Here is a 14,663-nt window from a genome sequence, read left to right on the forward strand (position 1 = left end):
GAGGCTGAGAACTGACATTAGCAAACCAAAGATACTGCTGACAGGAGCTTGTGTGGGCAGAGAAAGTACTAAAGAGCAAGTTTGGAGTTGATTATTTTGCACAAGAAACAGGAACAAGGGGAAGACTTTTGAGGAGTGGGTTAGTGTAGTAGCCTCCTACTGTGCTCTCTGCTTCCATCCTCATCCTCCTGTGCTCTATTCAACACAGCAGAGAGGATGTTTTAAACCAGAGTCAGGTTTAGTCACTCTTCATGGCTTCCCACCTCATTCAGAGCAAAAATGAAATTCCTTACAGTGGACAAAGGTCTTAGGTGATCTGGCCCATTACTTCCCTTAATGCCTGCCTCCTCTCACTGAGTTCCTGCCATGGTGGCCTCCTTTTCTTCCCCAAAAAACTTGGGGCAAGGTCAGACATCAGAGTCTTTGCCTTTGTTGATGCCTTTGCCTACAAGCTCTTCCCCCAAATATTTACTTGGCCAGCATCCTCAATTCTTCTAAGTCTTCTGTCAAATATCATCCCAATGAGACTTTTCTCCCCCAAATTGACACTTTATCTTCCATCATTGCCTTATTTTTTCATGTTACTTATCACATCTATTAAAAAATTTTAATTGACTCATTAAGAACAGCAACATAGGGCTTGATACAGTGGTGTAGTACACCTATAATCCCAGCATTTTGTGAGGCCAAGGTGGGTGGATCACCTGAGGTCAGGAGTTTGAGACCAGCCTGACCAATATGGAGAAACCCCATCTCTACTAAAAATACAAAATGAGCCGGGCAAGGTGGCACATGCCTGTAATCCCAGCTACTCGGGAGGCTGTAGCAAGAGAATTTCTTGAACCTGGGTGAGCCAAGATCACGCCATTGCACTCCAGCCTGGGCAACAAGAACAACAACATAGGCTATCTGAGAATAGGGATTGTCAACAGTTTTCCTTCATGGTTCTATTAAGCGAAAGACTTAAGTGCTTAAAGGATATTAGCCTAATGAATGAAATCACTTGGACTCTGGAATCAATAGACCCTAGACTATGCCCTAGAATGAAATTTGGATTTGAAATTGAGTATTTCACTGTGTATTAAAAAACATATTCTACTTCAACTTTCATGAAAATGCTGGATTGAATTAAATTATGACTAATCTCAATCTCATAAATTTCTATTTATTAAAAAAAACCAAACTCTATTTAATCTGTCTTTGCATTTTTAAAATACCACGGTGAATAACATTAGGTTTTCTTAACCTCAGCCCTGTTAACATTTTGGGCCAAATAATTCTTTGTTGTGGAGGTGTCAGAGGCGGTAGAACCAGAGCAACTCCATCTTGAATAGGGGCTGGTTAAAATAAGGCTGATACCTACTGGCCTTCATTGCCAGGAGGTTAGACATTCTAAGTCATAGGATGAGATAGGAGGTTGGCACAAGATACAGGTCATAAGGAACTTGCTGATGAAACAGCTTGTTGTAAAGAAGGCAGCCAAAGCCCACCAAAACAAAGATGGCCAGGAGAGTGACCCCTGGTTGTCCTCACTGCTCATTATATGCTAATTATAACACATTAGCATACCAAAAGTCACTCCTGTCAGCACCAGGACAGTTTACAAATGCCATGGCAATGTCAGGAAGTTACCATATATGGTCTAAAAAGGGGAGGAACCTTCAGTTCTGGGAGCTGCCCACCCCTTTCCAGGAAAATTCATGAATAAACTACCCCTAGTTTAGCATGCAATCAGGAAATGACCATAAAGGTGGATAGCCAGCAGCCACTGGGGCTGCTTTGCCTGTGCAGTAGGCATTGTATGATGTTTAACTATGCATTGTATGATGTTTAACAGCATCCCCAGCTTCTACCCACTAGATGCCAGAGCAACCTCTTCCCCCAATTTGCGACAACCAAGACTATCTCCAGACATTATTCACTTTTCCTGGAGGGCAAAATTGCTCCCAATTGATAATCACTGATGTATGCAATTTTAGTATATACCTATCTGAATAAAGGGTGATATTTTTGATATAACATATGTAATTGAGTAGAAATCATAGGAATCTCCTGCAGACTTTATCAACCCTATAGAGAGCACCTCAATCAAGCCAGCATTGTTCACCTAACTGGTAGCTAGCTGTATGTTACATTTGTATATGTTAAAATAAAGCTGAAGAACAGGAAGAAAATGGATAGCGCTTTGTTCAAGGCCTTAGAAACTTTGCCCCTGTGGAGTGCTAATAGAATGCTGAGACATCTTTTTCTGTAAAGGGACTGGGCAAAATACTAATCAAAATGACAATGTGCATTCCTCCACACTTTATACAGGTGAAATCCGATGAAAACAAACAATGCTTTCTTCATACGGAAGTGGAGTCACAAAAGGAAAATAGGTAACCTGAAGCCTGTGTATAGAAGAAAGGAACACAGCTTCCTTATTTAGTGATTTCATTTGAGAATTGTATGCGGTATGTGTACGAAGGTTTTGGGAAGGGGGATAAACTGTACGTGTGTAAGTGCATCTCTGATGCTGTTCCTTTTGAAAAGCTTGATTGACTGCTTGATTGAGTTTGTAGAGCCACCTCTTTGGTTCCAGCTAACTTCTCCAAGGGACATTTCTACAGGTAGCAGTCAATATAAGAGCCCCAAGTCCCTAAAAACTACTTGTCACAAGACAATGCTGCTAGTTTGGGGGTTTAAGAATACTTCTAAGTAAATACGTTGCTTAATAAATACTTGTCAAATTGAAATGAAGGGATGTAACCTCAGAACTATGAAAAATGCGAGTCTATTTTGCAAGCAATTTGGGATGGACACCATCAAATGATAAGCTGAGCCGTAAAAGTAGGTAAAAGGAACTAGCCAAGGAGCAGGAAAAGCTGATAAGTGGCAGAAAATGTTGAAATTTATATTTTGAAAATGTTTGGGTGAATTTGTGTATACGTCTTAATCCTTTTACACAATACTTTTATCTCATCTATGTCATAAATATTTACCTATGCCTTGCCTTAGCATCTTTCCTCAATTGAATGAAATGAAAATTCCAGAGAGATGCAAAGCCCAGCCTCCAAGTTTTACAAACCTCAGAGTTTGAGCTACATTGACGATTCCTCTAAATTCTTGGGTGTCAAAAGCATGTTACTGAATAGGTTGCTAAAGGCGCCAAGGAAACCAAAAAAGGAAAGAGCTCTCCCTAAAGGTAAGTAGCACTTAATTGGGAACTTTCAGACATCTGTCACTCTTTGTGACAATTGAGGAAAAGTACTTTGTACATTTTGTGCTTTGCAGGTGAGATGTGACTGACAGCTGGGTAACTGCCTCTGTGTATAGGGAGGGCTTTCGTGGGTGGAAGAAGAGGCTGGTTTGAAGAGAGTGCTTTTTCATCCTGAATATCATTAAAGGATTGTGGGGGGCCAAAACTGTAACCTAAAATGCCATCAATTGTCCATTTAAAATATCCTATTTGGCAAAGTGGCTTTGCACTCGTCTGAAGAATAGATCATGGGTGGAGTTTGGAAAAGAAATGTTGTATTTGGTCTCTGCTAGAAACAAAATAAGGTACCATCTCATGGCCTCTTGGTTCAAATCCGTTTTCTTTCTTGCTCCGCGGGGAGAGACTGCCCCTGGAGTATTCTGCTTTTAATAAGCTTCCCAATCAGCTCTCGAGTGCAAAGCGCTCTCCCTCCCTCGCCCAGCCTGCGTCCTCCTGGCCCGCTCCTCTCATCCCTCCCATTCTCCATTTCCCTTCCGTTCCCTCCCTGTCAGGGCGTAATTGAGTCAAAGGCAGGATCAGGTTCCCCGCCTTCCAGTCCAAAAATCCCGCCAAGAGAGCCCCAGAGCAGAGGAAAATCCAAAGTGGAGAGAGGGGAAGAAAGAGACCAGTGAGTCATCCGTCCAGAAGGCGGGGAGAGCAGCAGCAGACCAAGCAGGAGCTGCAGCGAGCCGGGTACCTGGACTCAGCCTTAACAACCTCGCCCCTTGCAACAAAGGCAGACTGAGCGCCAGAGGGGACGTTTGCAACTCAAAGTAAGTGAGAGGAATGAGAGGAATGTGCGATTTCTCGGAGGGCTCTTCGATCGAATTTGCCTTCACCCTGTGCCACTTTTCTGGGTACCAGCAGATGATGGTGGTAGGAGTGAGAGAGGCTGCCTGGTGTCTTTGCTGATAGGACTGCTTTCAAAACTGACTTGCTCCAGAGGCTAAGGGAGGCGTATTTTGGGAGTTTCAGGTTAGGTTAGTTAGGGTGTGCTTAGGTAAGTGAAAGGAAAGAAGTTTTTGTGATGTTAAGTGTGCATTTGGACCGTGTTCCAGCTACCAGCTGGAGAGCAAGCCAGGGTGGGCTGGAGAGTGCATCTTTGCTTTTTGTAAAACCTGGAGCTTTAGTAGGTGTGTCTCTGGCTGGATAGTTGGAGAGAAAGTACGGCGGCCTGAATAAGCAGCTCTCATTTTCCCAACCTCTCTCTGATTCTCTGATTGCCCCAGGGCCCGCCAGCCCATGACTCTTAGCTGGTATTTCTAGGTAAGCTGTGGGGGTTTGTTCCTCCCAGTACTAGCTGACATGGAACGTCTCTCACAGAACTACTGGCACCCATCTTCCCACCTGGCAGCCCAGGAATGGTTCCAGAAATGGTTAGATCCGAAGTTTGGAAGACACACCTGAAGTCCCGTCTCTCGTTTGAATGCAAATTTAAAGAACTGCCCTGTACATAGACCCCTTAAACTTTTAATTTGACCCACATAAATTTAGGATATATTTGTTACTAATTTACTAGATTTTTAGAGTTTCTGAGTTGTTGTTTCTAATAAGTTAAGAAAGTATTTTTTGAGAGGAATATATTCAACTCCTTTCTTACTTAACAGATGTAAAGTGAAGCCTTCTCTGTCCTCTCCATACACACACACACACACCCCTTTCTCCATGACATAACACAACACAACACACACACACAGGAACACACACATGCAGTTTATATACACTCTAGTGTTAACTCACCCTTGTATTTGTTAAGAGCTGCTTTGTAAGTTTGGGGACACATTCAGAAAATAGGAGGGGTAGGGGTCCTAAGAGGAGAGAACATTAAAGCTCCAGTCCTTGAGCATCTCTCATGTTAAGAGTTATCAGGCATTTTGCTTTAGCAGCTTGAGAAAGGGGTGATGTGTGCATGTGCGTGTGTGTGTGTGTGTGTGTGTGTGTGTGCTGGAGAGAGGGGTATGGGAGGAGATTCAGGAATTACCAAAAAGAACTTTTGAACTAATAACATAATGAAGCAATTTTATGATCTTAGGCAAATGTGGAATTGATGAAACAGCAGGGCAGCAGGGCCCATGTTAGCCCCTTAATTATCTGGGAATGCGTTGATATGTACGAATATTAAAAGGTAATGACAATGAAACAAAACAGAAGTCTCCCGATGCAGAAAATAAAGCTGTGTTTTCCATCTTCATTATGTTTCTTTTTAAGTAAATTATGCACTTTAAAGGCCAAGTCTTTTAAAAAATATAGTCCAGTTAAATTCAGAGGAAATTTGAATTGTTTTTCTTCCTTTGGGACATGAGTTATTTCAGACAGGCAATATTTGTACTCTTTCATTTAAATTAGAAGGTGAGATTTTTAAAACTTGTATTTTTTTTTAAAAAACTCTAATACCATTCTTTTGTGCTTTAAGAAACTTGGGCCTTAAGTTCTCTGATTGTACTTTAAATACATAGAAGGTGATCTTTTTTCTGCCACTGCTCACTGGTTCCTTTTAGACATCTTTTTCTGCATTTAGTGAAAAGCCACTATAAGGAACTCCCACCTGAAGTCACATATAACAGCATTAGGTGCTGTGTTCCAGCTGTTTACTTCTGGATGCAAATGCATTATATTCTCAAAGCTAGAGCTTGAGATAAATGAAAGCACTATTAAATACATAACTTTTTAATTATCTGACTTTAAATGAGATATTGTAGAGAATTAGAGTAATAAGGTATACCTAACTATACTTATAGTCTAATGTATTATATGTATTATATATAATTCTCTGTTTTTTTAGGCCTCTTTCCATGAGATCATGAGATTTGGAATAATAAACTTATTAATTTATTGATATTTTCCACGTGCCTTATTTGGGCTTCACATATAGCAACACATAACAAGATCTACATTTCTTTTTAATGAGCATTTTCATTTTTTTAAAATTTCAGTCAAGTCAATGGCCTGGTTTAAAATTTCATAAAACCTAGTCGTTGAAAACAACAGAGAGAAATAAGATCCCCAGATAGTTGAATCATTTTTTTAAATAAAATCAATCTTAGATATCAAATATTTTAACTTCAAATATTTTATTTTTCCTTTGAAGATATTTTTGCTTTCTCACATGGCATTCTCACATGAATTCTGATCATCTTCCCATTGTGATGTGGTGTTTTTAATTACTATTCAAAACTTTCCCACAAAACTGAGTTTACCTGGCTCATTGAAAATGGCGTGATAAATTAACAACAGATTGAAGGCCTGAAGTCGGAATTCAGAATACAAATTCCAGTTCTCAAAACAATTATGCCTTTTAATATGGCAGCATAATGATATGGGGAGTTGTTCCTGACTTCTCTCCCGAAGGTGGTGTCCAGACTGAAACCACCCAATGTGATGAGTGCAAACGTCCTCCACACCTGAGTGCAACTCGGCCCACTTTGAGATGTGCTTTTCTCTGGAGCATGAGGCTGAGTGGGAGCCCTCCAATGGTCTTTGTTCCATGGCTTTGCTAGTGATGTTGAGTTGGGCTTCTTCACAAGGGTGAGGAATGTTTTTTCCTCTGGTTTCTTTTCTAAATGAATAATCGAAGAGATTTTGTCTCCTTCTGGCACAAGGTCATGTCACTGCTGTGGGAGGGGAGGTAAAATGATACTCAGATATGAACCTTCTTTTTATGAGCTAGGCTTGCTTTTTTCCATCCGGAGTCAATTGGCTTAAGTGGAATTTGGGCCATGGCCTCATGGAAAGTTGTCTTTCCTTCTGATGTTTATGGACAATTCAAGTTTCCACCCACTGGGCAATTTTTCCATCCACTTCAAGCCAGTCTAGTGTGTGGCAGAGTTTTCATGGTGTCATTAAAATATTTCTAGATTGTAAAATATAACAAGCCTCTTTTTTTTTTTTTTTTCTATTTTGGCATTTAGTAAATAAGAGATTAAAACAGTAGCTTAAAAGGGTAGCTATGCTGAAACATTATCAGAGGGTATTATAAACATGGTAATATTGTGGACTTAATTATGTAGATCACATTCACCACAAATCCCTATTTCTTCAGGGTGGACAAGGAATACAATGACTCCTTCATGTTTGAGATATTTTTAGAAATAAAATTTAATTCATTTTTCTAGGCTTTATTTATTGAACCATTTTTTTTTCATAGTGGTTTAGATAAAGTGATATCTCAAATAGAAAAAACATCATATCCAGTTTTCTAAAAATAGAATTCTTAGATTTTTTTTAACTTCACACATGGTGTAACAAAAAATCAATTTCTGTATATTAATCTTGAAAGAACTGAGTCATAGTAACTGATAATTGGGCTCTTAATTCTAAGAATTGCTCTTAGCAAAAGCCAAAACATCATTTTAAAACACAAATAGCATTCTGGGTCTCTAACCCTTTGCTCCCTTTTCTTCCTGCTTTTATGTTTACCTATTTCTCCTCCTTTCTCTCATTTCTCTATTAATTCTGTTGCCACTATTTCCTACCCAACACGTCCCAGAACGTCTTGCCCAATTCCCTCTTGCTATAATGGTATACATTTCTCTGTGTACAGATGTACCAGGAATGTCTGCCCATATGTTGGCATTCTTGGAAACTTGGACCTTCCTAGCTGGTGTTTTCAACACCAATGCCCTCTCTACTGATTCAGTGGTATTTTTCCCTTTTCTTTTTTGACTCAAGACCCTGGCTAAGGGTCAGCCAACATTTTCATCACTGCAATGTGTTGACCTCATTCTCTTCTCAGCTTCCCAGTATCAATGTAGCGGTGCAGCTAGAGTTACTCATCTCCATCACATCCTCTTGGGGTCCTACTCCAACAATACAATTTTTCTTGCTCCTATGGCCAGCCAGTTTAACAATATTTATTGTATGTATGTTGGATGCCTAATACTACATTGTGCTAGATAATGTAGCATGTTTAAGAAATAGCACATGGTGTCTGTCTGTATGGTTCGACAATATCTAATACTTTGTGTTTGGTAAGTGGTGTGAACTTGTGAAATTCTTTATTAGAAATGTATTTAAAGGAAATCTCAATTAAAATCCATTATACCCTCAACCATCTCTGGAAAAGATGCTTTAAAAGTCACAGGTTGCTAACCCCGACCTTTTATGATTATCTCATACTGTAACCTCCTTGATATGTTATTATCTTAATGTTTTCCTAATTTCTTTGGGCACTCCTTTTTTCACATTTTGTTTTGCTTTTTTTCCCCTCATCTTCCAAATGTGTACATTTATTTCCAAATATTTCAGTTCCCTGCCTTCCTCTCTCCTCTCCAAATGCTTCAGTATTATCACAACTGTTCTTTGAGCTTTAACTCTTTCACAAGGAAAATTCTCAAATCTGAAGAGAATTGAAGGAAGATTCTCTCTAATGAGCTCTAGACTCACATTTTTAATATTTTTTCAATGAATACTGAAGGAAATCATTCGGGCACAATTCTATTTGGAGGAGGAGATTGAAGTAAAGGACTTCTTGTTATTTTATTTTTATCCCTACCAGAATTTTATGGATAGTGACTGCCGTGCTCTATGGTAGGTGCTATGATGAGGGACACAGGACAAATAAATATGTCTTCAAGCGGCTAATGATCTACTCAATATATATGTAAGAATATTAAAACACTAATTACTACAACACAAGTTAGAATAAGATATGTACAACTGTTGCCCTAAGCAGTTCCAATGACAAAGGGATCACATTTCTATGAGAAAAAGGAAAGTGGAGCTCACAAAAGGCTAAATGGTGACCAACATCTATTTCAAAAGCATTATGTCTGTTAATTCCTTTAATGCTGTTTATTCTGGAAGAGAAATTGAACTCCTAATTCCTTCATGTTTTCATTTCACATTTGCCACATAACGTAGCAGAAACAAATTATTGGAAGTGACATCTTAAGAATTCAGACTGAGTTTTATTTAGAATCAATACAATTTTTAAGACATGGCACTCACTGTAGATGTCCTTTTCAGGAAAATTTATACCAGACAAGAAGAGTGTCCTTTAATGAAAACATATACATGAAGGAAAAGGCAAATCCTTGTACTTCAGCTGTGGAATTTGGATGAAATCTTGAGTCAGAAATTGAAGGCACTAAAGGTTTTCCAAGGCAAATGCCCCTCTAGGTGGAGCTGTATTTCTCCCCTTCTCTTTTCTTCAAAGTTTCCTCGTCACCCCTTATAGTGACTTCAGCTCCTCCTTTCTCACCATTTGACACCAGCCCCACCCCATCCAACCTATGTACCCTGTTAAGGCAGAGGCTATCGCTCATTCTCTCAAGAACCCTAGCGTATTTAGCATAGAACCATTGAAGATGGCAAATGAGCGAGAAAATAAATAGGCAGTTCTAAATACCATTCATTCTCTTTGCCCATGTTGTTCCACCCACCTTGACCTTCTGTGTTCTATGCCCAATTCCCTTACCTTACCAAACAACCTGGTGCCAACTTCCTGTTTAAGCCCAAGCATTCTCATGCTCAACTTTGAACTTCCAGAAACTTCTCCCACTCTCTTTCCTTCACTCTCTTCATTCCAAATGTCATATAGGCTTACCAGTTCTCTAGAGTGTCTTCCTAATCATATTTCACCTTGATAATTTTAAACTTTTCATAGTTTCTGATTCAAGACCACCTCCAGAATGCAGAAAACCTTACTTACCTCTTCTTTAACAAACCATGTTATTCAAAGTGACAAAGCTAGTCATTTGAAGCATTATTTTCATTATAACTTCTATGTAGCTATAAGATCTTTTTCTCAGAATGTTTCACATTTATTTTTTCATCATATTTTTGTAACTCTACTCAGGTAGACTGAGTGGGATTTTAAAAAAATTGATACAGAAATGCAGGCTTAGAGAAGTTAAGGGGGCCACATTCAATGACATACAGATATGAAAACAAAAGTCTTAAAATTCCTGGTTTGAGTTTATTCCTCGGTAATATAATGCCATTTTTCTTAGGCTAATAAATTGATTTTATCTCCCATTTGTCTCTCATGTCAAACCCCAAGTCCAATGTATGTACAGTTAGAGGTCAAATAACCTACAGAAGCAGTTGCCTGTCTTCAATGTTTATCAGATTAACTAGGGTCATGTGTAGGTGCCAGCTGCCTGGAGCCCATCTTCAGTGGTTCTGATTTAAGAGGTGGAATCAAGGAGCCTGGACATATGACAGGGCATGTGGATACAGATGATACTACCTTTTCTACATTAGAAAAGGTAGCCTTGGCCGGGCGCAGTGGCTCACGCCTGTAATCCCAGCACTTTGGGAGGCCGAGGCGGGTGGATCACGGGGTCAGGAGATCAAGACCATCCTGGCTAACACGGTGAAACCCCATCTCTACTAAAAAATACAAAAAAAAAAATTAGACGGGCGTGGTGGCCTGTAGTCCCAGCTACTTGGGAGGTTAAGGCAGGAGAATGGCATGAACCCGGGAGGCGGAGCTTGCAGTCAGTCGAGATCACGCCATTGCACTCCAGCCTGGGCAACAGAGCGAGACTCTGTCTCAAAAAAAAAAAAAAAAAAAAAAAGAAGAAATGGTAGCCTTGGTGGCTCGATATTTGAGCTACAAGGTCCAAAATATTGAGATATAAAGTACTACACTTCTTAGTAGCTCTGTGACCATAAGCAAATATTGTGGTCTTCCTTATTTCAATGTTTTTATCTCTAACATGGGAGCACATACTTACCTTCTAGGACTGACGTCTAAGTAGTAATGGAGAAAATCAATATGAAGTACTGAACATACAGTCTGATTGCTGGGAGTGTTTGAGCAGGAAGGTGAAAATAATGATCATGGTGAAGCAGCACCAGATGCACGTTCTCACTTCTTCCCCCTCCTGAATTGCTTTTCTTTCTCATGCCCACTTGGCATCTGCAACAAACATACAAGCAAAATCCTAGGTGGAATTCCATGCTTCTTGAAAGGTCTCGCCCCTCCACATGCTCATACCATTTTCTTCCTTGTTTCTAAATGCAGATTGAAAATCCTTTCTTCTGGAAGGAAACATATGGAGCATGGAGCATGTGATCATGCTCAAGGCCTGGGGGTTGGGCAGGCAAAGTCTCCAATACAGACTCTTTGACCTTATGCTTTCCCATAAGGTCTAGGAGAGCATTTTGCATACAGGAGACTCCCAATCCAAGAGACAGGCACCTTATTGCTGATCTTAGTGATGCTCATAACCACATTCTCTCTGACCCCTGCTGATAGAGGTTTCAGTCCAGGGAAGGAGTTAAGGTTTGGAGTCAGGAACCAGCGTTTCACCACAGTCCACCTGCTGTTTGGTAAGGGCTGTTGAATGTATTACTGAATCTCCTGGAATCTTAGGTTTTTTAGCTGTAAGTGAGAAATGATGATGATGTTACTTATTTTGCCAACCTCATAGGTTGATGGTAAAGGTCAATGGTCATGATGTAACGTCTATAAGCTCCAAATTGTTATACTGAACATGAACTGAACTTAATAAAGTCAGTGGGGCAAGTTCTGCCTTTCTGGTTCCCCAATCCTGCTGTTGTTATTGTCATTTTCTCAGGACACCCAGAGATTGCCTCAGATGCCTGAAGGTAAGTTTAACTGACAAAGTGAGGAGGAGGTAAGATGTGTGACAGGAATGAAGAAAAATAAATGAGTCATACTAAAAAAAAAAAAAAAAAGCAGGAAGACATCTTAAATGAGGCTAAACTGAAACAGGCATGCTTTCTTTTACTTCAGATCATGTTATAGTTCCTTCTGAAGTGTCTTAGAAGCTACATGTCACTTTTTTTGAATTGGTTATTCTCACTAAATCTAACCCTTAGTAATTGGCTAGCAGCAGTTCATTTACATGATAGCTGGATAATTGTGCTTCTCAAACTTTCATGTGCTTACCAGTCACCCAGGGTTCTTGCCAAAATTCAGTAGGTCTCCAATGAAATCTCAGAGTCTGCTTTTCTATCAAGTTCCCAGGTGACTGCAGTGCTGCTGGCTTGGCGACCTCTCTTTGAGTAGCAAGCCACAGCAGTTTAATTCAACAAACTTGAGGGAACAGGAGACAAATCAGAACTCTCCAGTCATGATGTCCATAGCTTAATAAAAACAATGAGGATCATTGTCAGTAATGCTTCTTGCTATATGCAAAATCTTCTAAAACTTATATCTTTCACCAAATAATATTTACAATGTATGATTATTTATGAAAGAAAATTGCGGACACCACCTGATTTGCTATTGACTTCACTGAAGTTCCCTTAAGCGTAAAAAGACCCTGGCCAGATGTTGCACTTGGGCCTCCTTCCCAGTGCTTCTGCTGGGGTCTTTCTCTGAGAGGGTGTCAGTGATCCAAATGTTGCCTTCTTCATTTGCTTTAAAAGCTAATGAAAAGTGTTTAGAAAACTTCATTCTTAATATGAAAAAGATACATGTAATATGCTGACTTAGTGTTAGAGTCTTCCCTACTTTCACATTTTAACTTCTATAACTGTATTAGACTCTTTCCTTCCATACCATAATGGAACTAGACCACGAATCATCCATCTTTGTGACTTCCTTGAAGACACTGGGCTGCCCAGAGAAAGAACCAGGGCTTTTTGCTTCAGAGTCCAGATTTAATTAATAAGGAGCATATTGTGGTAACAGTCTTAGGTAACAGAGAAAATCCTCACTCAGGCTAAAACAAATATAAGCTATCTTAGTCTGTATTCTGTTGTTATAAAGGAATACCTGAGGCTGGGTTATGTATAAAGAAAAAAGGTTTATTTGGCTTATGATTCTGCTGGCTGAAAGTTTCCAGATTGGGCATCTAGTGAAGGCCTCAGATGGCATCCACTCAGGTAGAAGGTGAATGGGAGCAGGCATCACACAGAAAGAGAGGAAGCAAGAAAGACAGGAAGGTACCAGACTCTTTTTTAACAATCAGCTCCCAGGGGAACTAAGAGTGGGAACTCACTCACCCCCCTCCCAAACCCCACCAGGGAGGGCATTAATCTACTCATGAGGGAATCCACTCCCATGACCCAAACTCTTCCCATCTGGCATCACCTCCAACATTGGGAAATCAAATATCCTCATAAGGTTTGGTGGGGACAAACATCCAAACTGTAGCAGAAACCACACAAAACTTTAGAACAGTGTTTTCATAATGGCTTTCCTATTTGATGTGAATATGGCTTTTTTCAAGACATAGCCATGGGATCATTGTACCCAGTAGCAGAATCATCTCTAAGGTTTTAACATATGGTGACCCTCATTTGTGAGCTTATGAACATCAGATCGTTGACTTAAAAAACATACCTTGCATCTTGAAAGAACCTGATTTCAAGGGTCAAGTCAGCTCCTCAAAAAATATTTATTACAAAAACAAATTGCCCTCTCTGTGCAATGTATTTCTTTAGATATGTTTCAAGGGATTCAAATAAGCGAGCCTGGAGCTGCTAGAGGAGAGAAACGGGTAGTTTATTAGGCTACTTTTAACACGTGTCTATGCTTATATCTTGAAACAATAAAATAAAGCCTTTCTTCCCATTATCTTTTCTTATTTACAATATACATTTCATTATTGAATAATGTCTCTGGGAATATGCAGACTCTCAAATATAGCTCAATGCAGGTCAAATGTGTGAAAAGTTTGATTAATTTTAACCATGTGAAAAATAATGAAAGATTTTTTTTCCACTATGAGGTTGCTTATTAGGAAATCACAAATGTACCCGAAGAAACACATTATTTTTCCCATTCTACAAAAATACATGTTCGTGGTACAAGATATTCAAATTTTATAAAAAAAGAAAACTTACTTAGAATTCTTAAAATAGTCTCCACTGTTAGCACCCTGATACACCTTTACAGTTTCTCTGATGTAACTTTTAAAAATAGTTAGATGTGTAATTGGGTGTCCTGCTTTTTAACAGTGTTATCGATGCATGCAATATGTCTTAACAGCTATGCACATGTTAACATGTGCACTTGATTCTACCAAATGAGCCAATTAAGATGGAAATTCAATTTATTTAGCTTGATATGGGTAAATTAGAATCATAAAAAATGCTAAGTAAATTAATGTTATGAATGCTCATAAAAGAGCCAGCACTGGAAAAATGCAAACAAACAAACATCTCATAAAGCAAACAAACAAACACAAATCTTTGTCCCTGCAAAGGATGTGCTGTTTAGATGGGAACAAATAATCCTGGGGAACTTAGTGTGTACCAATTAAAGGTCAAGCTGAGTACACATTGTCTTTCTTTCTTACCCTAAAGGACCCTTCCATATATCCAAGGGTAAAGGTCTCCCCAGGGAAGACACAGCTGCCTGGTCCCACCCAGGTTGGATCCAACCCCTTAGCTCCTCTCAAGAGCCTGAGAAACTTGTGAGTTGCTGTGGGGCCCAAGGGAGTGGGCCTGATGCACTGCAGGTGGGTAAACTGCAAGATCAGCAAACCTCTTTGATGCGTTGTTG

General features: G+C 39.6%; 1 protein-coding gene across 3 annotated transcripts in view; it reads left to right on the plus strand.

Moving 5' to 3' along the window:
* Positions 1-3,584: 3,584 nt before the first annotated feature.
* Positions 3,585-14,663, plus strand: part of PTN (pleiotrophin) — a 112,959-nt gene continuing 101,880 nt past the window's right edge. For 2 of the 3 annotated variants that reach the window (XM_033193168.1, XM_033193169.1), the window contains exon 1: positions 3,585-4,011. The gene's annotated coding sequence lies outside the window, so the exon portion shown is untranslated. The remainder of the gene's footprint in view (positions 4,012-14,663) is intronic. The other variant, XM_033193170.1, reaches the window with a different exon arrangement.

This window comes from Trachypithecus francoisi, unplaced genomic scaffold (genome assembly GCF_009764315.1).
Source record: "Trachypithecus francoisi isolate TF-2019V2 unplaced genomic scaffold, Tfra_2.0 Lachesis_group4, whole genome shotgun sequence".
Taxonomy (NCBI): Eukaryota; Metazoa; Chordata; class Mammalia; order Primates; family Cercopithecidae; genus Trachypithecus; species Trachypithecus francoisi.